Consider the following 21,132-nt stretch of genomic DNA (forward strand, 5'->3'; position numbering starts at 1 on the left):
CCAAAAAACAGGACACTGGGGATGACCAAACACTGCACCTATGCACAGGTAAGCCATCCAGGGTCACTAATGGGAAGAAATAGTGCCTGTGGGGAGTGGCAGCACCGACGGAGAGTCGGGTCTTAGTCCGGGCCAGTAAGAAGTCGGTCAGGAGGCAAATGCGGACCTCCAAGGCTGTGTGGTGGGGGAGCCCGCTCAGTGCCCTGGAGCCTGAGGGCTGGCCCTGCGCGCTGCGGAGCTCGCAGCCTAGTGCCTACCTCCGTGACCGCCAGAGGGCGGCAGCGCCCCGCCAATGGGCTGGAGGGCGGGGCTGGCTGCGGAGGAAGAGCCCCTCCCTCCCCTCCCCTCGCGGTCTCCCCACCCTGCCCCCGCCCCTGCGCGCACACCTGCGAGGGTCACACAAAGGCGCAGGACTCCCCGCGCACCGCAGAGCAGACAAAGGCGCGCCAGAGCCTCGGGCCTCTTCCTTATCTCGACGTACAGGGTCCGAGGATGCAGAATGGCAAGGCGCCTCCAAATACCTCTCCTGCGGGCCCGGGACTCCCCGGGGCACGCTGTGCCCCACGCTGTGGGGGCCCCCCAAACCACACGTCGGTAAACACACTTTTGGACTCACCCAGACCTACACATACACGAAAGTGTTTCTACACGTGGACCCTAGCACTTCAAACACACACACAGACTCCTATGAACATATCTGTGCACATGGCCCCAGTCCTCCCTCCTGACCATGGTCACTCCCTTATACAGACACTTTCTTCTACTCCTCTATGTGGACCCTTGGGCACAAGGTCACATCTACACATATGACCAGTCCAGGTCTGGCTACGTGTGTCTACATTCACACACATGCACACCCACAAGGGATGTGATAGACAAGCACAACGACATGGGTGCCCTCCCCATCTGCACATGGCCAGTCACCCGGATACACCTGGGCAGGCAGCTGGGCATGACAGCGATGACCACAGTTCTCCCATCTGCACAGGGAGGACAGTTTCTAGGCTCCTACACTCCACAACATTCCATACCGTCAAGGCCATTGCAAAGAGGACACCCACAGACCACACAGCGTCTGGCTGCAGGGTTCTACACATGAAGATCTTTCAGATAGCAGTCTGGTGGCAGTGGGCTACTGGAGCCTTGTCTTAGAGCTGCATTTGCCCAGTGAGCTCTGTTTTCACCTAGGATTTATGTTTGGGGGGGTTGGAAATGGGGGTCATATGACATTAATGGGGCAAAATACACTGGACACCCCTATGCTCCACCCTGAACATATTCAGCTTCATCAAAGTGAGAAGCACACTTTTACACATGACTCCAGGCCAGCCCCTTAAGTGGAGCAAGGAGAGGACCACCCACTTCTAGGGCAGGGCTCCCAGGTCTGAAGGGGAGTCCAGGAGCTGGGAAGGCCTTACTTGCTCCCTCGGGGGATGAAATCACCACTCCTGTCCTGTTGGCTTTATTGTTATTGCCTCAGACCAGAGCTCAATCCCTGGGCCTGAATGAGGGGACCTGGGGTGGGCCTGCCCAAGAGAGAACAGAGGGACAGAATTTGGGACACAGTAGGTAGGTAGGACTTGACAACTGGGAATGGAGAGACCTAGGCAGGGGGAGATGGTGGCCTCCCTGACAGAGAAGGGGACTCAAGCCAAGCTGAACAAGGCAGGTAGGACACAGGCATTGGGGAGCAGTGGGGGCCACTCGAGGTGTAGGGAGCCTGCAGGGAGGTGGCACAGGGGAGGCCAGGCTGGGCTCAGGGCTGAGCGGTAATTAAAGGAGACGTAGGGGGCTCCCCAGGGCCAGCGGGGCTGGTAACTGACACGCGGGCCCCATTGCTCCGCTCATATTTCTCGCCGGATCGATACGTTTGACTCCCGACAAGACAATAATCGCTTGTACGCGGCTGGCGAGTCGATCAAATACATTATTAGAGCGAGGTCCCCCGGGGGGCCCGCTGGAGAGTGGGGGGGGCAGCAGCCAGCCCACCGGGGACAGCAGAGAGAGATTCTTCACCCCTTAGGGCCCCCCTGCCATGACCTATTCCTCCCGGCCACCCCTGGGGACACTCCCTGTGGCTCAGTTCCCCAGTATCTCTCTGGACTCCTGTTATCTTTAGCAGTCTTTCTGCTCAGCCTTCAGCCTCATCCCTGCTCTATGTGGAGACCCAAAGGGCCTTTCCCCATAGATGCTGGCCTCATCTGTAGGGTTCTAGCATGTGGGAGTTCAGAGGGGCACCTCAGAACCCTTGCCTGGTGGGAGACAGGGAAACTGAGTCGCAGGCCATACTCTGAGTCCATGACTGGACTTGGAAGTGAACCTGGGCCCCATATTCATTAGCACCAATTTTTCTCTGCCTGGCCTCCCTTCTGCATCTAAGCACATTGGCCTTCAGCAGAGTCCAGGCCAGGGACACCCTCCGAGGGATAGTGAGAGCTGGCTTAGAGACCTACATGGGCAGGAAAACAAGGATGGTAGGAATGGCAGACAAACCCACAAAGAGAAGTGTGGCCAACCCTGCTGCAGGCCAGGCAGTCCGTCAGGGGCCTCAGTGACCCTCAAACCATGCCCAGCCTCAGCTCTGGCCCACCGCAGGCAGTGCTTGCCCATCCCTTGCCCACTTTCCTATTTTCTGGGCTCAGAACTACTTCCTATTGACATGCTACCTCACCCCCTGGATCTGAGGTTCCCTCAGGACTATTTCTTCAACAGCCCCAAGTCAAAGTCAAGTCCTATATGGATCGACCAGCATCCAGGGACTCAAAATATTTCTTTACCTTTTCCTCCTCACTATCGTCATCAACACTAGCAGTAGCAGCAGCTTCACTGTCTATTCTGTGCTATTTGAACCAATAAATTATTCCTAAATCTTCACAACAGTCTGAAGAGGTAAAGTTTGTTATCATCCCCCATTTTGTTGGTGGGGTTCAGAGAGTAGAGTCATCTGACCTAAGTCACATTGCGTGTGAGTGGTAGAGTATGAATTCAAACCTGGGTCCATTCTCCCCACAGCTTGTTCTCTCTCTGCTCTGCCATGGACCTCCTTTTAGACTTTGGAAGCCTCCCCATCATCCAGTGGACAACAGGAATAGCCACTCTGTCCACTCAGGAACACTGGAATCCTCCACAGCCCCCACCCAACTCTGACAGCTCTTAGAGCCAGTTTCTGGATGTTCAGCAAGGAACTAGACTCCTTCTGACCCCATCTGGTCCTGCCTCAAAGTAAGCCAACCCTTCTCCAGTTCCTTATTCCATACATTTCCTACATGTTTCTGGGTTCTGAGCCCTGTGCTGGGAGCAGAGGACCCAGAAATGAGCTAGACCTGACTGCACTCAAGGAGCTCATGGTGTGGGGGGAAGACATGCAGATAAAATATCTGCTAGTCCATCCCTCAGTCAGTATCCAGGAAATGCTACTGTGCCAGGACATGGCTAAACCCAGAGAATACAGGGATATGCTTTATCCCTCACCCCCCAGAGCTTACATTTTTGGAGAGGAGGATCAGTTTTTTTTTAAATCACCAAATAAATATATAATTCCAATTTGGGAAAAGTGCTTTCAAGAACAGGTGAAGGACCCAGGCACAGTGGCACATGCCTGTAATCCTAGCGACTTGGGAGGCTGAGACAGGAGGATCATGATTTCAAAGCCAGCCTCAGCAAGTTAGCGAGGCCCTAAGAAACTCAGTGAGATCATGTCTCTAGATAAAACATAAAACAGGGCTGGGATGTGGCTCCATGGCTAAGCATCCCTGGGTTCGATCCTCAGTACCAAAAAAAAAAAAAAAAAAAAAAAAGAATAGATAAAGGAGCTTAAATGGATGGTGGCACATTGCAAAAATCTGTCCCAAGGAGGTAACATTTACTTTGTAATTCAGCACAGTATTCAGGATGCAAAAGATGTGGAGAAAAGCATTCCAGGCAGTGTGAACAGAAGAGGTGGTGGCCCTAAAGCAGCAAGCAACATGAAAATTCCAGGAACTGAAAATCAGCCTGTTCAGCAGGTACAGAGTGAATGAGGAAGAGGATATGGTGATGAGGTGAAGAGGTGCAGGGCCAGGCCACACAGGGCCAGGCCACACAGGACCTTGCAGCCCCTGGCAAGAATTATGGAATTTGATTCAAGAACAGTGGGACACCATGAGAGAGTTTTAAGCAGGGAAATGACATGATTTTGTGAACATTTTAATGGATGATTATGGCTGTGGTGGTGGGGGTACACCAAAGAACCAGAGGGTGAGGGGGTCAGCCATGAGGAAGCTGATACAGTGTCCACATGAGGGATGATGAGGACAGAACCAGGAAAGTGGCAGTCGGGGAGGAAAGAAGGAGGTGCCTCTGGAAGAAATTTTCTGTGCAGACAAAGCAGGATTTGGTAGCTAGATAAATCTGGGGTGTGGAAGAGAGGAAGGAGTCAAGAGTGAGCCCAGCTACTTGGAAGTAGTTCTTGCCCTAGGAAGATGGAGGAGGAGGGAGAGCTTAAGCTCAGTTGAGAAAGATCAGGGCCCAGAGAGACAAGAACCTTAAGGATGGATTTGATGTTGTAGATGGAAGGCTGCTGAGAGGGAAGTTCTGAGTGAGGAAGAGCCACTGGGGACTGGTATGGAGACAGGCTGGTGGGGTGAATCTGGAGGCAGGATGACCAGTGCTGAGACTGGACACTGGTCCAGGCAGCCAAGGAAGACTGAAACATGAGGTGAAGGTGAGGATACACACTCAATCTACAGTCACTAGGGACCAGGAGATCAAAGGGCAGGGGGATGCTAGGCTATCTCTGACGGACATTGGGAAGGGGAACAAATTTGGGGGAAAATCAGAAAGAAGCACCTTGGAATCAGTAAGGTCTATGGGTCAGACAACCAGTGATGCTTAATAAACCACACTGACACAAGGCACTGGTCATACCCACTACTACCCGAGCTTCCCAAATCCACCAGAATGTACAGTCACCTCAAGTAAGAAGAGAAGTTCTGTGCTGTGGCTCAAAAAACATAAAAATCAGAAGATCAGGTTGCTATTTTACAACTGAACATCTGATAACTTAGGGACAGCCTCCCTGTACACTCTGGGCCTCAGTTTCCCAACTCTAAGAGGAAGGTAGGCTAAAGGGATACTGTTAAGACTTCTTTCAGCTCTAAAATTCTGTGGCTTGAAAGAAGCAAGAAAGGTAAGAAAGACTGATGATCAGCTCAAACAGAAAGAGAATGAATTGCAGGTCTACTCTATGGAAGACCTCACTGAGTCTATTTAGAATTCCTTGATTCCTCACTGCCACCTTAGAAGTAAGGACTCTTAATATCCCATTTTAAAGATGAGGAAATTGAGGCCCACAGTCACCTGAAGTCTTGCTGACCTCCAAGCCTATGCTTAAATTGCTGTGTTGAGCTCATTGCTCTTACCCTAACACACGTCTCTCTCAGATTGTAGGTCCCCCAAGAACACAGTCCTTCATCTCCATTGCCACATACTCACTGGTCTCCAAAGGAGCAGATTCCTAGAGTCTCCTCACTGTACCCATGGACACCCCCTGCTGCACCCAGACTTTCCATTGCACATGTGCACACACATGCACATGCACACATGCATCCTGCTCTGCTCCAGCTCTGACTTCCCCTCTTCCAGCATCTCAGTGACCACTATTGTCTCCCCTGTGCAGGGAGCTGTCCAAAGGCTGAAATGAATCTCCTTAGTACAGACCCTTATTCTTGTCCACACAGGGCCTTCTGGGAACTCCTGGATGCCCCCAGGACAAATCAAATCCCCATACCATGGCCTCAAGAGCTCTGAAGGGCCTATGTCCATACAAGCACCAAACTCCAGCTACACTGGAGGAACTGAGTTCATCCCCACCTTGGGGCCTTTGACCTGGTTGATGCTCTTGAATGCCACCCACCTCCTCCCAGTTTTCTCATCCTTTAGGATTCAGCTTGGAGCCAGGTGTGATGGCACACATCTGTAATCCTAGTAGCTTGGGAGGCTGAGACAGGAGGATCACAAGTTCAAAGCCAGCCTCAGCAAAACTGAGGCTCTAAGCAAGGCCCCTGTCTCTAAGTAAAATACAAAATAGGGCTGGGGATGTGGCTCAGTGGTTGAGTGCCCCTGAGTTCAATCCCTGGTACCTTCCTCCCTACCAAATAAGATTCATCTCAGAGGTCACTTCCTTAGAGGGCACTATGTTCATCACATTCTTCTATAATATTCATTTTTATTTTCTTCATGGGCTTTGGAATTTAATTACTATCTAGCTGTTTTAGTATTTTGCCATCTAAAATGTAAGCTCTCTGAAAGCAGGTGCTGTTTTCTGTTTTCTTCACCATGGTATCCTAATGTTATCAGTGCTGGGCTTGAACCCTGTTATTGATGAATGAGCAAATCCCTCCAGGCTTCCATGGCCCACAAACTGAAGTCTATGGCTGGATCTCCAAGCCCAAATGGATATGCCCCCTGTCAACCTCTTCAGCCATTTGCCCTCTGAGTTCACCTTCAAGCTTTGCTCAGCAACAAGGATTACGATGCGTGCCGTGTCCCTCCTGCCTGCTTTATCTTCCACACAGATTCTACCCCCTGCTCAAATCTCCCCTCTCTGGAAGCCTTCCCTCACTCCACCAGAAACCCAATCAATAGGAAGGACCCCAGTCTTCCTACAGGACCAGGCAGCACCCCTGGGCCTTAGCACTATTCGTACTGTCTTGAGTTGCTTCCCAGTGAGGCTGTCCCCTGCAGCCTGTGATATTCTTAAGGATAGGACTGGGTTTGATTCATTATTGTTGAGTTGGGACCCAGTATATATCCAGGGCTCCAAAATGTATTGAATGAGGACATTTTCCCCATAGACTAAGTATAAGTATACATATACATGAATATTATGACTAGTTTCAGGGTTAGACAGATTAAATGGATTCTCCCACTTATTTGCTTTATAACTAGGTCAAGGATTTCCCTCTCTGAGTTGCAGGTTCCTTATCTGTGAAATGGAGGCAGTAACACAGGATGACAAGAACTTCATTCATGTTAAGTATAAACTTGCCATCATGCCATAAGTACAAAAGAGTTCATTAAATCAAGGTCTGAGTGAAGGGAAGGGAGGGGATATGGGGGTGGAAAGGATAATAGGATGAATTGGACATTATGACCCTATGTGCATACATGATCACATGACCTGTGTGACTCTACATCATGTACAACCAGAAGAATGAGAAGTTAGACTCCATTTATGTATGATGTGTCAAATGCATTCTACTGTCTTGTATAACTAATTAGAACAAATAAAAATTTTTTAAATCAAAGTCTCAGATTGATAAAATCAGGAACAATCTTGATGCCACCAATAGAACAGTGGTTAAATAAATTGGTAGTATGTTCATATTCAGGAATCTTATGTGGTCATGAGTGAGAATGATATAATCTATGGATATGGACATGGAAAGTTCTCCAAGGCACTATTGAGAAAAAAAATCAAGTTGCAGAATGAAGTTTACACTTAGATATCATTTAGGTAAAACACTCTACGTTTTCTGTGGGTGCACAGGCATTGAGAGGAAAAGGTCTGAAAGATAATTAATTAACTAATGACTACTACCTTTGGTGAGGGGACCAAGACTGGGGAAGCATAGAGGATTCAAAGGAAATTTTAACCTTTTCTGTAAATGATTTTGATTTTGGCCATGAGATCATATTCATTTTTAAATTAAAATTAGAATACCAGGTAGAAAAGCAAAGCAATGATTATCCTAAACGTTTATCAGGGTGGAGGATCATGGTTGCCTCCAGCAGGGAGTGAGGGTGCTTGGGAAGGGATACAGGGAAGGAACTTATGGATGCTGGGGTGCCTTTGACACCTCAACTCTAGTGGTGATGATAGAGATGTTTGCTGGTTCAGCATTCATTCAACTGTCCATTTTTGTCTTGTCCAGTCATCATAAGCTTCCTGAAGGCAGGGGCAAATTTGTACACGTGATAGCATCATCTGACTCCTCTTCCCTCTTTCATTCCACTGCTCAGAAACAAATTTAAATAAGTTGGTGTCCAGCGTTCCATAGGGCGCGCCCGTAGCTGCAAACATTTGGCGGGACCAAGGCTGCTGTCCAGGGTACTAACAGCCAAGACTGGAAGGCCATGGGGGAGGCTGGCAAAGTAAGCCAGTTCTAAGACTTCTTACTGTAAAGGCCACTCTAGATTGTGCCCTGTGACTTGACGCCACCCCTTCTGTACTCCCCCTGGCTCTCTCCCATCCTCTGCACACTTCCTTCATGCTGGCTGGATCTCACTTTCTGCAACCCCAAGCCCAAGCTCTCCTCCTTGCCTCAAGACCTTGCTTTTGCTCTTCCCCTGCCTCGTGCAATCTTTCCCCAGTCAATCCCCTGCCTCCCCTCACTTACTGCGAGGTTCCAGTTAAACATGACCTCCACAGAGAAGTCCTTTTGATCACTCTAACTCTTCTTCTCTCATCACTCCATTCTTTACCATATTGCATTTTCTTCTAACACTCTCCTTTAATGTTCAAGTTTCCATGTGTTATGTATTATGAACTTGCTAATTATCTTTCTTCCACAACCTGAATGCTTTTGCTTGGATGATGGGGAGCATGTCTTTCCTGTTATTTTTTGGTGGGGAGGGTATCAGGGATTGAACTCAGGGGTACTCAACCACTGAGTCACATCCTCAGCCCTATTTTATATTTTGTTTAGAGGTAGGAACTCACTGAGTTGCTTAGCATCTCACCATTGCTGAGCCTGACTTTGAACTTGCAATCCTCCTGCCTCAACCTCCCGAGCTGCTGGGATTATAGGCATGTACCACCATGCCTGGCTGTCCTATTATATTTTGTCTTCCTTTTTAAAAGTACTTCAGGTGCAAAAAAAATGGATTAATTATAAACCTTGGTCATGGTATATTCCCATCACTGAGCTAGATAGAGCCCTTTTTCATTATTTATCTGTTTACTTAAGTGTTTTTTAAAATATTTTTAGTTGTAGATGGACACAATACCTTTATTTGTTTATTTAGTTTTACATAGTGCTGGGGAACCAACCCAGGGCCTCACACATGCTAGGCAAGTGCTCTACCACTGAGCTACAACCCCAGCCCAACTTAAGTGTTTTTAATAAGGTGTTAACATGAACCCACCACTCAACATTCAAATTAGACCTGTGACAATAATTCCACTGAGTTTTAAAAATTAGACCTGTGACAACAATCCCACTGTCTTTCCTGTGTCTCCAGTTTCTGCAATGTAGTGGGTACTCAGTGTACATTTGCTGAAGAGAAAATGACCTCCATACCCTGCCAAAGGAGACTATTGGGAGTGTGCACCTGGGTGGAGGTAGAGAAGAAATCAAAGGCCCGGCCTTCCACTAAGCTCCCCACTCTCCAGTGGGGACATTGATGCTTAGCAAGTTAGGTCATTTACCTGGGGTTATGGGGATGGAACTATAACCAGCACCAGGCAGCTGGACAGCAAAGTCCATGTTGCCAACATGGTTTTCTTCTTCAAACTTACGCTTTGCCCACCTCTTCCCTTTGACTCAAATGGTGGACTTAAACCTGGGCTTTGCTGTCCAAGAAATCCACATGTCTCCCTTCCCTGTCTTGCATAGCCTCCTGCCAATAAGAGCCAGTCACTAGGAGCTTGTCTATTGGTTGCCAGCCTTGAGTCACAAGGACTCTGGGATGCAGATCAAATGGTATTCCCCACTCCACTTTACAGGCTCTTGGCACCTTCTACAAGCCCACACAGCAAGTCTAGGTGTGAGAGGAGCCTACACCTTTCAGATCTACTTGTTTCTGACACCACCTTACTCAGAGTTCACCTCCTTCATGGAATCTTCTAATGGAATGTCTCTCACTCACTTCCAGGCTTGATATCATTCTGATCACAAACTTCTGCTCAGTGCTGAGAACACCAGGAACTTTGCAGTTTATGTGGAGACCAACAAATAGATGCAACCCAGGCCCCTACCTCCCAGAGGTTCCTCCAGCCTCTAGAGAAAAAGTAGCAGATGCCCTGGTGAGAGGAAAAGCTCAGATATGTGCAAGCCCAGACCTTAACTCTGCTCTCAATGTCTTTGAGCCTCAATATCATCACCAATTCCAAAAGTGCCCTCTGATTCCTTCACTCCCCTACTGCAATCCAGGCCACCAATCTCTGCCCTGAATGACTTTAGCAACCTTCTCCCTAAGGATCTTCCTACTTCCATGCTTGACCCTGATGAGTCTTGTCTACTCTTAACACCTAGAGAGAGTATGCTCAGTACCCAACAAGCACCTGGCTCATGGAGAGTACTCAACAGAATGCTGAATGCATTTGTTCCACAGTGGCACCTGAGGCTTCTGAACCTTAATTTCCACTTCCTTAAACCAAGATAATAATTCATCTATTACAAGGAATAATGAGGATCCAAGCAGAGAATGAATATTCATAATGCTTTAGAAAAACTGCTCCAAAAATATAAAAGCTTAAAAGAGCCAGAACTAGGGGATGAGCACTATTTCAGAGAGGAGCAAGGAGGAGGGGCATGGCCTTTTATCAGGTAATCTTATTGTATTTTATATTTCCTGCTTCGCTAATTCCTATGAGTTGGTGGTTATGACCCAGAGGAAGAAACAGGATCAGAGAGAAAAATCCAACTACCATGGTGTCACAGTGAATCCATGGCAGAGTCAGGATTTGAACCCCTCACACCAAAGCATTCACATTTTCTAAGCACCTCCTTAGCTGGGGGCTCTCATAAAACATTTCTGGGTTGAATCAATGAAAGTCAGCCAGAACCATTGTGTCTAAATGGCAGTCCTGACTCTGGCACTAACCACTTGGTGACCATGAGCAAGCCACTTGCCTTCTCTCAGCCTCAGTGGCCCCATCTTAAAAGCAGGATTAATGACAATGCCTGCACCTAGCGTGTCAGAGTCAGCAAGACTACCCAGGTCACAAAAAGCTGTCCATGAGCAGCTATTAGGATTGTTACTCTTCTACTTGAGGGAACAGTGTGAGCAAAAAATGATGAGAGGCCAGTGGAGAGAGGAACACTCAGAGAGGGCCATGCAACAGAGGGGACATCTAGAGCCAGATGAGAAAGGACTCCCAAATCTGCACCTAGCTGCCAAGGCAGGAAGTGGGAAGTATTGATGAGTCCTGAACTTCAAGGAATAGCTCCTGACCAAGTGTATGATCCTCAGGAAGCCACAGAGGTAGTGAGATCATTGCTGCAGAAGCATCCCCTATTTCCTGCCCATCAAATCATCTTCTGACCCAGAGCCCTCCCTTCATTCCAGGTTTCTCAACCCCACTAGAATCCCACACTCCTAAGCCATTCCTGCCAATCTTGTCGCCCAGCCCTGGTCCTCTAGCTCATGCCCTGGCCTTCCCCACCAACCAGCCTGAAGGAAGGCTCTCTTTTCTTAGGAAGGCTTTTTACCAGCTGGAAAGCTGTTATCTGAGGGTAGTTCAAACACTTACAACTAGCTGAGGTATAAGCAAGCATGTGACATGTAGCCAGGCATGAGTGTCAACACACAATCTTTTTAACCTAAAGGGCTTCATCCCTCAAGTCAGTGGGACCTGTGTGACACAGAGCTTCTTACTCCCTTCATAACCAGGGATCTGTAGACCAAGACAGCAGGACATGGACACTGACTTAGTGGAAAGATCTGTGGATGTGCAGTGGAGTGACCGGTTGGGTCACTGAGTCTTGGGTGAAGACGGCAGCTTAGAAAGGAGATCTAGGGTCACCTCAGAATTATTTTCCTGTCAAGTGACCCCCATTTGTTGGCCTCTCAATTCACCCCAGAGATTCTGAATCCCTTGCTCTTTCCTCTGCTCTGTCCCTGCTCTTTCTGAGGCCACCCTTCTCTCTGTCTCTCCACCCCCTGGCCTATCCTACGGCATAAGCTCTTCACTCCATCATTTGCTCCAGACATATCCCTTGAACCCTGTCCATGTGACAGATACTGAACTAGGGATCAGTTCAGTGTCAGTCATATCAACAGACCCCTGTCACATGCAAAACTCTTAACCCAGAAATCTGATAATGGAGGTGGGGCCTGGGATCTTGAATCTATCTTTCACACTACTCCTTAAAGCATGACCCCAGTCATGTCACTCCTAAGCCCAGACTGAGCAGAAAAACCTTGGCATACCAGAGCTTGCTTTCTCTCCTTTCTTTCTTTCTTTCTTTCTTTGTGTGTGTGTGTGTGTGTGTGTGTGTGTGTGAGAGAGAGAGAGAGAGAGAGAGACTGAGGATTGAACCCAAGGGTGCTTAACCGCTGAACTCTTTTTTAATTATTTTTTTAGTTGTCAATGGAACTTTATTTATTTATATGTGGTGCTAAGGATTGAACCCAGGGCCTCACACATGCTAGGTAAGTGCTCTACCACTGAGCCGCAGCCCCAGCCCAACCACTGAGCTCTTTTTATTTTTTATTTTGAGACAGAGTCCCACTAAGATGCTGAAGGCTACCTCTAATTTGCAATCCTCCTGCCTCAGCTTCCCATGGGACTGGGATCATAGGTGTGCACCATCATGCCCAGCAGGCCTTCCTATTTCTACAGATTCATCTTCCCAAGCCACCAAGAGATAGTGACAGCCCAGTCCTGCATCATTGAGATAGTATCATGGGGGCCCCTAGTATGACAATGGGATGACCACATTCACCAGAGTGGGGAATCCTGCGAGAGAAGCCCCAGTCCTTTTGCAGAAACTAAAAGAACCCTGGGCTTTCAAGTCATAGGAGATGCCACAAACACCATCTGAACTGCTTATTTTTCAGGGGAAAACCAGGCTCAGGACAAGCAAGTGACTTGAGCAAAGCCACACAGGAAGTGTGAGGCAGACAGAGGGCCCAGCCCTCAGGACTCTAGCTCCACGTCTGCAGGTGTAGATGAGCTCTCACTCCAACAGTCACTGATACTATGAGCGAGAGAGAGCAGAGGGGCAGAGACCCTTTCTCTCTGCTCCCGTTGATGTTTCAGGGGCTCTGTTTATTTTAACAGTAGTGGGAGGGGGGGCTGAACCAGGAGAGATGTAGGAAGAGATGAGAGATGGAGGGGGGCAAGGGTAGAGGGAAAGAGAAGAGAAAACAGAGCAGAGAAAAGAGGAGTGAAGGGAGGGAATAACCCGGGCCTTGAAAGGTAGAACAGAGAAGTATGTGGAGGTTTTTAAATCCCTGGAGGGAGAGGCAGCAATAAAGGAAAGAATCAGAGTCAAACAGAGAGACGGAAACATACAGAGAAAGCGAGGAAGAGACAGAGAACGCAGAAAGAGAGAAAGAGAAAAAGAGAAAAGAAAGAAGGGAAGGGAGAAAAGCAAGCTGTGGTGGGGCCACTGGGCCTTCTGCAAATTACTTCCCCAACACCCTCTTCTCAGCCCCTCACAGCAGCAGTCCTCCGGGTGTGTGGTGTGTCCCTCCCTGGTCCTGGGCAGAGATGAGACTGATCTATGGAGAGGTGTCCAACTGCCGCCCCTGTCTTTCCGCCTTCACTCAGCTGCCTCCCAGAAAAAGAGGCAGCCTTCAGAATAGAAGGGGTACAGGGGGTCCCAAGGGCTGCAACAGAGCCAAGGCTGGGTCTGCCTCCCCCTCACCGTGGTGTGCTGGGGACACCCCATCTGTTCTTGTTGGTGGCCCCTGTTGGCTGCAGCTGTAGGGCAAGCTACTGCTCCTCTGATTTTAGCCAACACCTCCCTCAACCTGTGGCCATCTCCTGCTGCCCACTCCAACACCCTCCTGTTCTTCCTCCTCCTGCCCATCCCTGTGCCCCACAAGACCATTCATCCAGAGCCCACCTTTCTGCTCCCCTATGGGCCTGGGGTTAGGGAGGGGAACACAGCAGCCTAGGTGGGGGTGGAGAGCTGGTGGGTTATTGAGGATGTGCAGGGACTGCAGCTGACATGGATGAGGAGGAAGAGGAGGGGGTCTTGGTGATGGACGATGCTGATTCTTTGGTGGGGCGATGGCAGGCCAGGGGGTGGAGGAGGGCTGGGGGAGGGGTGGTGAGGAAGCAGGTTGGGGGGAAGCAGGACCAGGCTCACATTTGGCATTCAGGGCAGCTGACAATAAAAATGCTTTATTGCCAAGAAACTGGATCGATCGGGGCTGGAGGGGGCCGGCAGGGGGGACGCGGAGGGCTCAGCGCAGAGGCCGGCGGCCCGGCCTCCGCAGCGACCAGGGCCCGAGCCGCCCTCCCCCCTGCGCCCCCCTCCCCGCCTCCTGCCCTTTCTCTCTCCTGCAGCCACCGCTTAGTTCTTATTATATTTTTTCTTATATATTTTTTCCCCCAGCTTCTCCTGCTCCTGTTTTTTTTCTCCTTTCTTTTAATTTTTTTAAAAACTCACTGCACTCCCAGTGCTGCAGGCCAGGTGGGGGTGGGGTGGGGGCGTCTGTCCAAGCCAGGCCCTACCCACAGGGCTTCCAGTGCTGCTGGTTCTAGGATGAGCCCCACTTTGTCTCCATACCCCCAAGTTTGATCAGGTTCCCCCACACAGCCTGGCCCCTTCCATGGCTAGTTTCTCCTGTAACCCCTCCTAAGAGCCTCCCTTCACCCAGGGAGCACCCCCACACCCGTAGTGGGCGCAGAACCCTGGCCAGACCTTCCTCCCCTCCCCCCTACCTGGCCCCCTGCTCACTCCCTGAGCCATTTGGCTGATGGTCAGAACTGTCCGTCAAGGGGGCTCTGAGCCCCTGGGGACCCAGATGGGAGGAGGGAGGGGGAGAGGTCGGGGGTCAGGCCACGTCCCCTCAGCTCGTCTCTTTCCCCTCCCCCTTCCTAACAAAGGGAGCAGCGGCCTGATGCTGGAGTGGGGGGTGCCTGGTACTCAGGGAAGCAGGAGAGGAACTGTAGATGGCCATGGGCAGGAGGCGGGGTGGGGGCTGCTGGCCCCTCCTCGGCCCGCCCCCTCGGGTCAAGGCTAAGGTGATTCCTCAACCTCTCCAGGCTGGGCTTGGAGGGGAGGAGGATCTGGGCAGACAAAGAACTGGAGCCCTGGGGAGTTGGGGGCTGGGGGAAACACCTGGGACCCAAGCAGTTCTGACTGAGGGAGGGGCTGAGACCAGGACCCTCCTGGCCCTGGTCTCACCCTCCTGATGGCCTTGTCTCCCATCTGCAGCAATCTCTATGAATCCCAGAGCCATGACAGAACCTTCCAGCTGGAGCAGGGTTGCATGCGGGAAGGAGGGAAACTGAGGCCCAGCAAGGGGAGACAGAGCAACGGATAGGATCCAGGATAGAGGCACAGCCCCAGGGTTCTCGGTGCTGTCCCTGTTTCCCCTACCACCCCTTCCTACCCAGGGAGACCTATTCCTTCCCTGCCCTTCCCCTCTCAGGTCAGGGATGACTTAGATGGATGGGGCAGGTGGTAGAAGTTTCTGTGGAGAAAAGAGAGGCTGAGTCTCTTCCAGCTTAGGCCAGCAGGGAGGGAAAAGAACCAGAAGAAATCCTCCGTGTGATCTGGGCTGGCACTGGCCTGGCACAGTTATGGTGAGAAGCAGATGCAAGGAACAAAACCATGCAGACAGGAGCCCCTGAGTGCAAGGAAGAGGGCCTTCAGAGAGGTCTCTTTTTGCTCATGCTCACATAGCAAAGGAAGAGGATCTACAGTCCTGTCCACCCCCAAATAAACAGGACACTGTCTTGGGGCCTCACACATGCCCTTCCTGACTATGGAGGGCAAAGGGGTACTAAGGTGGCAAACAGCTCTGAGCAGGGGTAAAGAGCTGCCAGAGAGACAGAAAGAGATGAGCAGATCTTCTCTCCTACCAAGGCTGAGATGACTCTCAGAGAGAGGGCCGCAGCCAAGGGGAGGAGGGAGATGGCAGGGCAGACCTCTTTTGGGGAAGTGGGCCAGGCTCAAACATGCCCCCACAGCCTGTCCAGGAGGCCCCAGATGGGCCAAGGACTATAGGGGTCCCGGCTGCCCTCCCCCAAACCTCCCCTCCCTTCTCTCCCTCTCTTTCTCGGCTGGCTATCGACCGGGGCTGTGACATGGTAGATCAATACGGCAGGGATATAAAGCCGGCTGGCTGCCTGCCTGCCTCTGCCTCTCTCTCTCTCTCTCTCTCTCTCTCTCTCTCTCTCTCTCTCTCTCTCCTTTGCTTGCCTTGCTTCCCTTCCCGGAGACAGCCGCACCCAGGCCCCCCACCCCCATGCACCCCTTACCCCAGCTTCTGAGGGGCCAGGGCCCCCACCACCACTCCCCTACAGCGGGAGAGCTTAGGGAGGCTGAGAGCTTGGACAGCCAGGAAAGGGGGTGAGTATGGGAGTGGGCAGGGAAGCAGACGGGAATGGTGGTCACACTCACAGGTAAGGGGACTGGGATAAATTGAGAGACAGTCCCCCAAGAGAGAGCAGGCATCCCCTCAGTTGGGAGCGGCTCAAGGAGATGGGGCCCTTTGAAGGTTTGTGAAGGATAAAGCTCTGGGAGGTGGGCAGGGGCCCCTAGGGGCACTGGGAGACACTGTCCTGAGTCCACCGGGAAGGGAGGGCCTGGGGTGCTGGAATAAGCTAGGGTGAATGGATGTGAAAAAGGGGCACCTCAGGCAAGCCTGCCACCCACCCACAGGGCCAAGGCTGCCCCATGCTGTGGATCTCTGTGGGTGGAAGCTGCCTTATCCTCACCCCAGGGCCTGGCTTGGGTGTGTGTAGGAATGGGGGGCTTGTGAGGTGTCAAACAGGAGGTTCCAGAGGGAGGGCTGTGGTGTCCAAGTTGCTATCCGTACGGGGTATATGCGGGTCCGTAAGCTCTGCCGGGCACTCAGGGTCTGTGTGTCCTTAGTGTCTTGGCTCCTGAGTCATGTCTGTTGACCACGAGTCTGTGGGTGTGTCCCAGGGACCTCTGGGGTTGTATGTATATTTCCATGGGTGTCTACCTGACCCTGAGTGTCCTCGAATGTCTCTTGGGGAAGTGTGAATGTATCCCAAGAACATTTCAGGGGATACTCTCTGTCCCCAGGAAATGTGAAGGCTGCATGCTCCTGTGTGCTCTCTGCGTGTGGTGGCATGTACATGCCCCAGTGGAGCATGTCTGAGCACGGGTATTTCCGTGAGCGACTCTCCCTGTGTCCTGGTGCCTGTGTTGTGGGTGGCTGAATGTGCACTTCAGGGCTCTGTGTGGTTGTCTCTGTGTGCGTGAGAAGCTCTTTCTCTTTATAAGTGTAGGAGTTTCCATGTGGTTTCTCTGTGTCTACGTGCTCCAGGTATCCTTGTGTGTTGATGGCTGAATGCATTTCCATGAGTGGAATGGAGGCTCTGGGTGTGTCCCTGTGTGTGTCATGGTGACTTGTGCACATGATGGTGTATGTGGTGTGGAGAGGCTACACCCCTGAGTCTCTGATTGGGGAGGGGGCAAGGTGGCAGAGTCTGCCACTGAGACTAGCTTGGCCTTTTCATCAATTCATCATCTCCAAATACCAGTGTGAGGGCCTGCCTGCCTTCTTTCCCTTTCCTGCCAGAGGCCCCAGACCCCTGCCAGGGTGGGCACTGGCCCCCTCCTTTCTCCCACCTTGGGCAGGCAGTACCTCTGCTCTTCAACACCCGCTGCTTTGGTGGATGCCACCTCAGCTCCACCAAGCGACCTCCGTCCCTCCCAACCCCCCCAGCGCCACCCGCTCCCCCCGTCCTCCCCCCACCACAAGTCCAGTCCAACCCAGACAAAAGCAATTACTCCTGAGGTAGGATGTGAGTGTGGGTGTTAGAAACAGAAAAGGGGGGAGGGAAAGCAAGAGAGAGACACACACAGGCAGGGATGGACAGCCAGAGACCCAGAGAGACAAGGATGGAGCAGAGATGGACAGAGAGACAGGGACACAGAGAGAGACGCAGAGGGAGAAGCAGAGTCAGAAGATGAAAGAGACCAGAAGGGATACAGACACAGAAACCAGGAGGCAAAGGCGGAGGGAGGAAGGGGAGGAAGGGCAGGTGGAAAGAAGATGCTAGAGACACACAGAAAAAGAGACCAGAGGGATGCAGAGAGACAGGGAGACGGGACACACAGAGTGAAACCAGAGAGGAGGAGCCGCAGAGGACACGGATCAAGAGAGAATGGGAGCCAGAGACAGAGAACTAGAGGACAGAGGTGCCGGGCTGGGTGGGGAGAACTCCACACGGTACAGAGAGGGACGGAAAGACTAGTGAGAGAAGGAAACAGGCAGGAGCCCGGGGAGCCAGGGATGGAGACTGAGGGAGACCCGCAGACGGAGATGGAGGGCAATTGGTGATGCACTAGGAACTCAAGACAGCAAGCTGAAGAGAGGCCAAGTCCAAAGTGATTCTCTCCCCCACCCCGTCTCTGTCTCTGTCTCTGTCTCTGTCTCTCTCTCTCTCACACACACACACACACACATGCACACACACATGCACACACGCACACACACACACAAATCAGCTGTCTCCCCAACCTCCAGGTCAGAAGTCGGGGATGCCAGAGCTCTCTGGCAGTCCTCTGGGCCCCTCGGAGCCAGAAGCAGGGTGGAAAAGATGAGCAGATGGTCCCATGGGCTGGGCTCACAGCCACAGGGCAGTTGGGAGCAGGGATTCCCCACCCCGCACCTCACCCTCACCCTCCACACACAGGGACACAGGCACTGGGAGCCTCGGATCAGTTTCCATAGTCTGGCAGTCACAGTGGGCCCGAGGAGGGCACAGGAACCCGGACATGGGGCACTTCCTTCCTGCCCACAGCCCATTTTCCGGGGCTGCCCTCAGCCTCGTCCTTCCATTCTTTCTCAAGCCCCCAACCCAGTGGCCTTCATCTCTCACCTCGGACATGCTCACGGTCCCGTGCCCTCCCTCCCCTCCCTCTCGGTTTCTTCCTCACTGTCCCGACCTTTCTCTGCTTTCTGACATCTCCCATCTCGTTTCTCTGTCGGCGCTTCTCCTTGCCCCTTCTCTCTCTACATGTCTCTCTCCCAGGGTGTGCTCCGAGTTGAGTCTCTCACCCACACCCTCAGGCATATTTCTGGACCCCCTTTCTTGGCTCCCTCTGGCTCCCCGGGGAGCCCAGGCAGTGGCAGTGTGGGAGTCCTGGAAGCAGTCCTGAGGTGACAGAGGCAGGGACACAGCTCTGTTCCTGCTTTTCCTTCAGGACCTTATTTTCTTCTCCCTGTCCTTGCCCCCTCCTCACCCCCAGCAGGCTCCACATCCCCTCGTGGCCCTCTCTGGAGACAGAAGTAAGAATACTCCCCACATGCGAGACTCAGAAACCCTGACACAGAGGAAAAGAGGTGACCAGTAAGGAATGGAGAGGCCAAATACAGACGAAGACTAAGAAAATGAGAAAGAAGAGGACAGGGTGGAACCACACCTGGAAAAGGAAGGAAGACCAGGAGCAGAGACCTGCCGGGAATTTCGAGCCAGACAGTCTGGGTGGGCATGGGACACTCACCATGATTCCCAACAAACCTTGCTAAAAACTTCTAGGGTTGGACCCTAAGGCCTGCCCTCTGTCTGCCAGCTCTCACACAGACCCCTGAGGAGCACCTCCCTCTATCTGAAGTCAGAGCCCAGTGCCTGCCCTCAGCCCCTGGGGTTCCATGCTTGCCAGAATGGTGATCACTCGGCCTTCAGTTGCTGTGGGACTGTCAGGCATTTCAGGGACCCGTTGTTTCAAACCTGCTAAGAGATGTGAGCCATTTTTACCTCATCCACATCTGTATATCCCATCCCATAGCCAACAGACACTCTGTCTATAGCTGTCTCTACCTACCCCACCCAGTGACAAAACTCAGCCACAGGGATCAAGCAATCTCCCCACACCCCACATTGGGAGACAGTCCTTGGCATCTGGACTATAAATCCAGTGAAGAACATCAATGCCAACAGCCCCTGCCCACAACCTGGTTCACACAGCTGCCACCTATGGAGTATCCCGTGGGTCTCACCCAAAGTCACTAACACCAAGAAAGCTGCCTGCCCTGACTAAAGCTGTGTTCTAGCACCCCCAAACCCCATCTGTAACAGTAAATGCCCTACTCCTAAAGCCAAAGCACCCCAGTTTCAATACAGAAAGAAACTGGGCCTGAGGATCTGGATACATCCCTGACCACCTATCATTTCTGGATCTTTTCTGCACCCACCACCACCCCTACACCTTCACCTGGAGAGAACATCTCTACCTTGTGGCTCAACACCCTCTTCATGCAGTTCTCTTCAAGTCACCTCACCAGGAACAGTGATGAAAGTCTTTCACTCACAGCTAAATGCCTGCTTCCAAGGCCTTTAGGACTCTGTGGTTAGTGTGGGTTCCCTGGGGCACACCCCTGGTGAGTACATCTGAATCATCTCTGCAACCCTGGGACCAGTTTCACATAACTTTTTGTGTAAGGTTGAAGGGACAAAAGGGAGGGAGAGACAAGGTGATAACACAGCCCTGCTCCTGCCCTGGCACTCTGAGGACATCAGGCCCAGATGACTGTAGCTGGCCATGGGGACTCTGAGGCCAGGCTAGGATCCATCATCCCCAATAGTGAATAACAGCCAGTCAGCTAGACACACCTTCCCACTTACCAGAGCTGTAACTTATTCCTTGGCTTTTCCTAACCCTCAGGAGCTTCTCCTTATCACTTTCTCCAAAATTCTTCTGGAAGCCCCCTAAGCAGGCCAGTCTCTTCCCTTCTTCCCTAACCCAGCACCTGGTAGCCCCTTGGTTGAGGTAATAGTGTTTATGCCTGACTCTTCATCAGCTGGGGGCCCCTCTGAGGCCTCAGAAGATATGCCTTTTTTCTTCTCCTTCAGACAATAGTTCAAGGCCTAGTGCACAAGAAATTCCAGAAAATGTTGGCTGTAAGAATAAATGAATGGATAAGGGTTTATGTGTCTGTTTGCTCACTTATGTATTCAAATACTTACTGAGCATTTATGTTGTGCCAGGGATTGAGTGCCGATGTGTTAGACAAACAGAACTTCCCCTCACCATGAAGCTTATGGAAGAGACACTAAGCACATAATATATAATCAGCCCTGGTGACAGTGCTCAGCAGGGAAGAGGGGTATAATCTTGCTCAGGGATCAGGGAAGGCTCCTTAAAGTAGGGGAGCCTTAAATGGAGAACTGAAGGAGGCAGAGACTGAACCCAGCCAACAGCAGAGAGAAGCCCTGGCACAGGTGGGAAGAGAACTGGAGGAAGGAGCCAGGAGAGTGAAGGAGGG

The 21,132-nt window shown here is 51.5% G+C and overlaps 1 protein-coding gene and 1 long non-coding RNA gene across 4 annotated transcripts in view; one reads left to right on the forward strand and one right to left on the reverse strand.

Annotated features, from left to right (window-relative positions):
• The window catches only part of Pou2f2 (POU class 2 homeobox 2), a 76,843-nt gene that overhangs the window by 36,903 nt on the left and 18,808 nt on the right, over positions 1-21,132 (reverse strand). The window lies entirely within an intron of this gene.
• LOC120887842 (uncharacterized) lies at positions 15,975-20,794 on the forward strand. The gene is made up of 2 exons (XR_005731135.2): positions 15,975-16,238; positions 19,116-20,794. It is a non-coding gene; the product is annotated as an uncharacterized LOC120887842 (long non-coding RNA).

Source organism: Ictidomys tridecemlineatus, chromosome 15, assembly GCF_052094955.1.
Source record: "Ictidomys tridecemlineatus isolate mIctTri1 chromosome 15, mIctTri1.hap1, whole genome shotgun sequence".
Lineage (NCBI taxonomy): Eukaryota > Metazoa > Chordata > Mammalia > Rodentia > Sciuridae > Ictidomys > Ictidomys tridecemlineatus.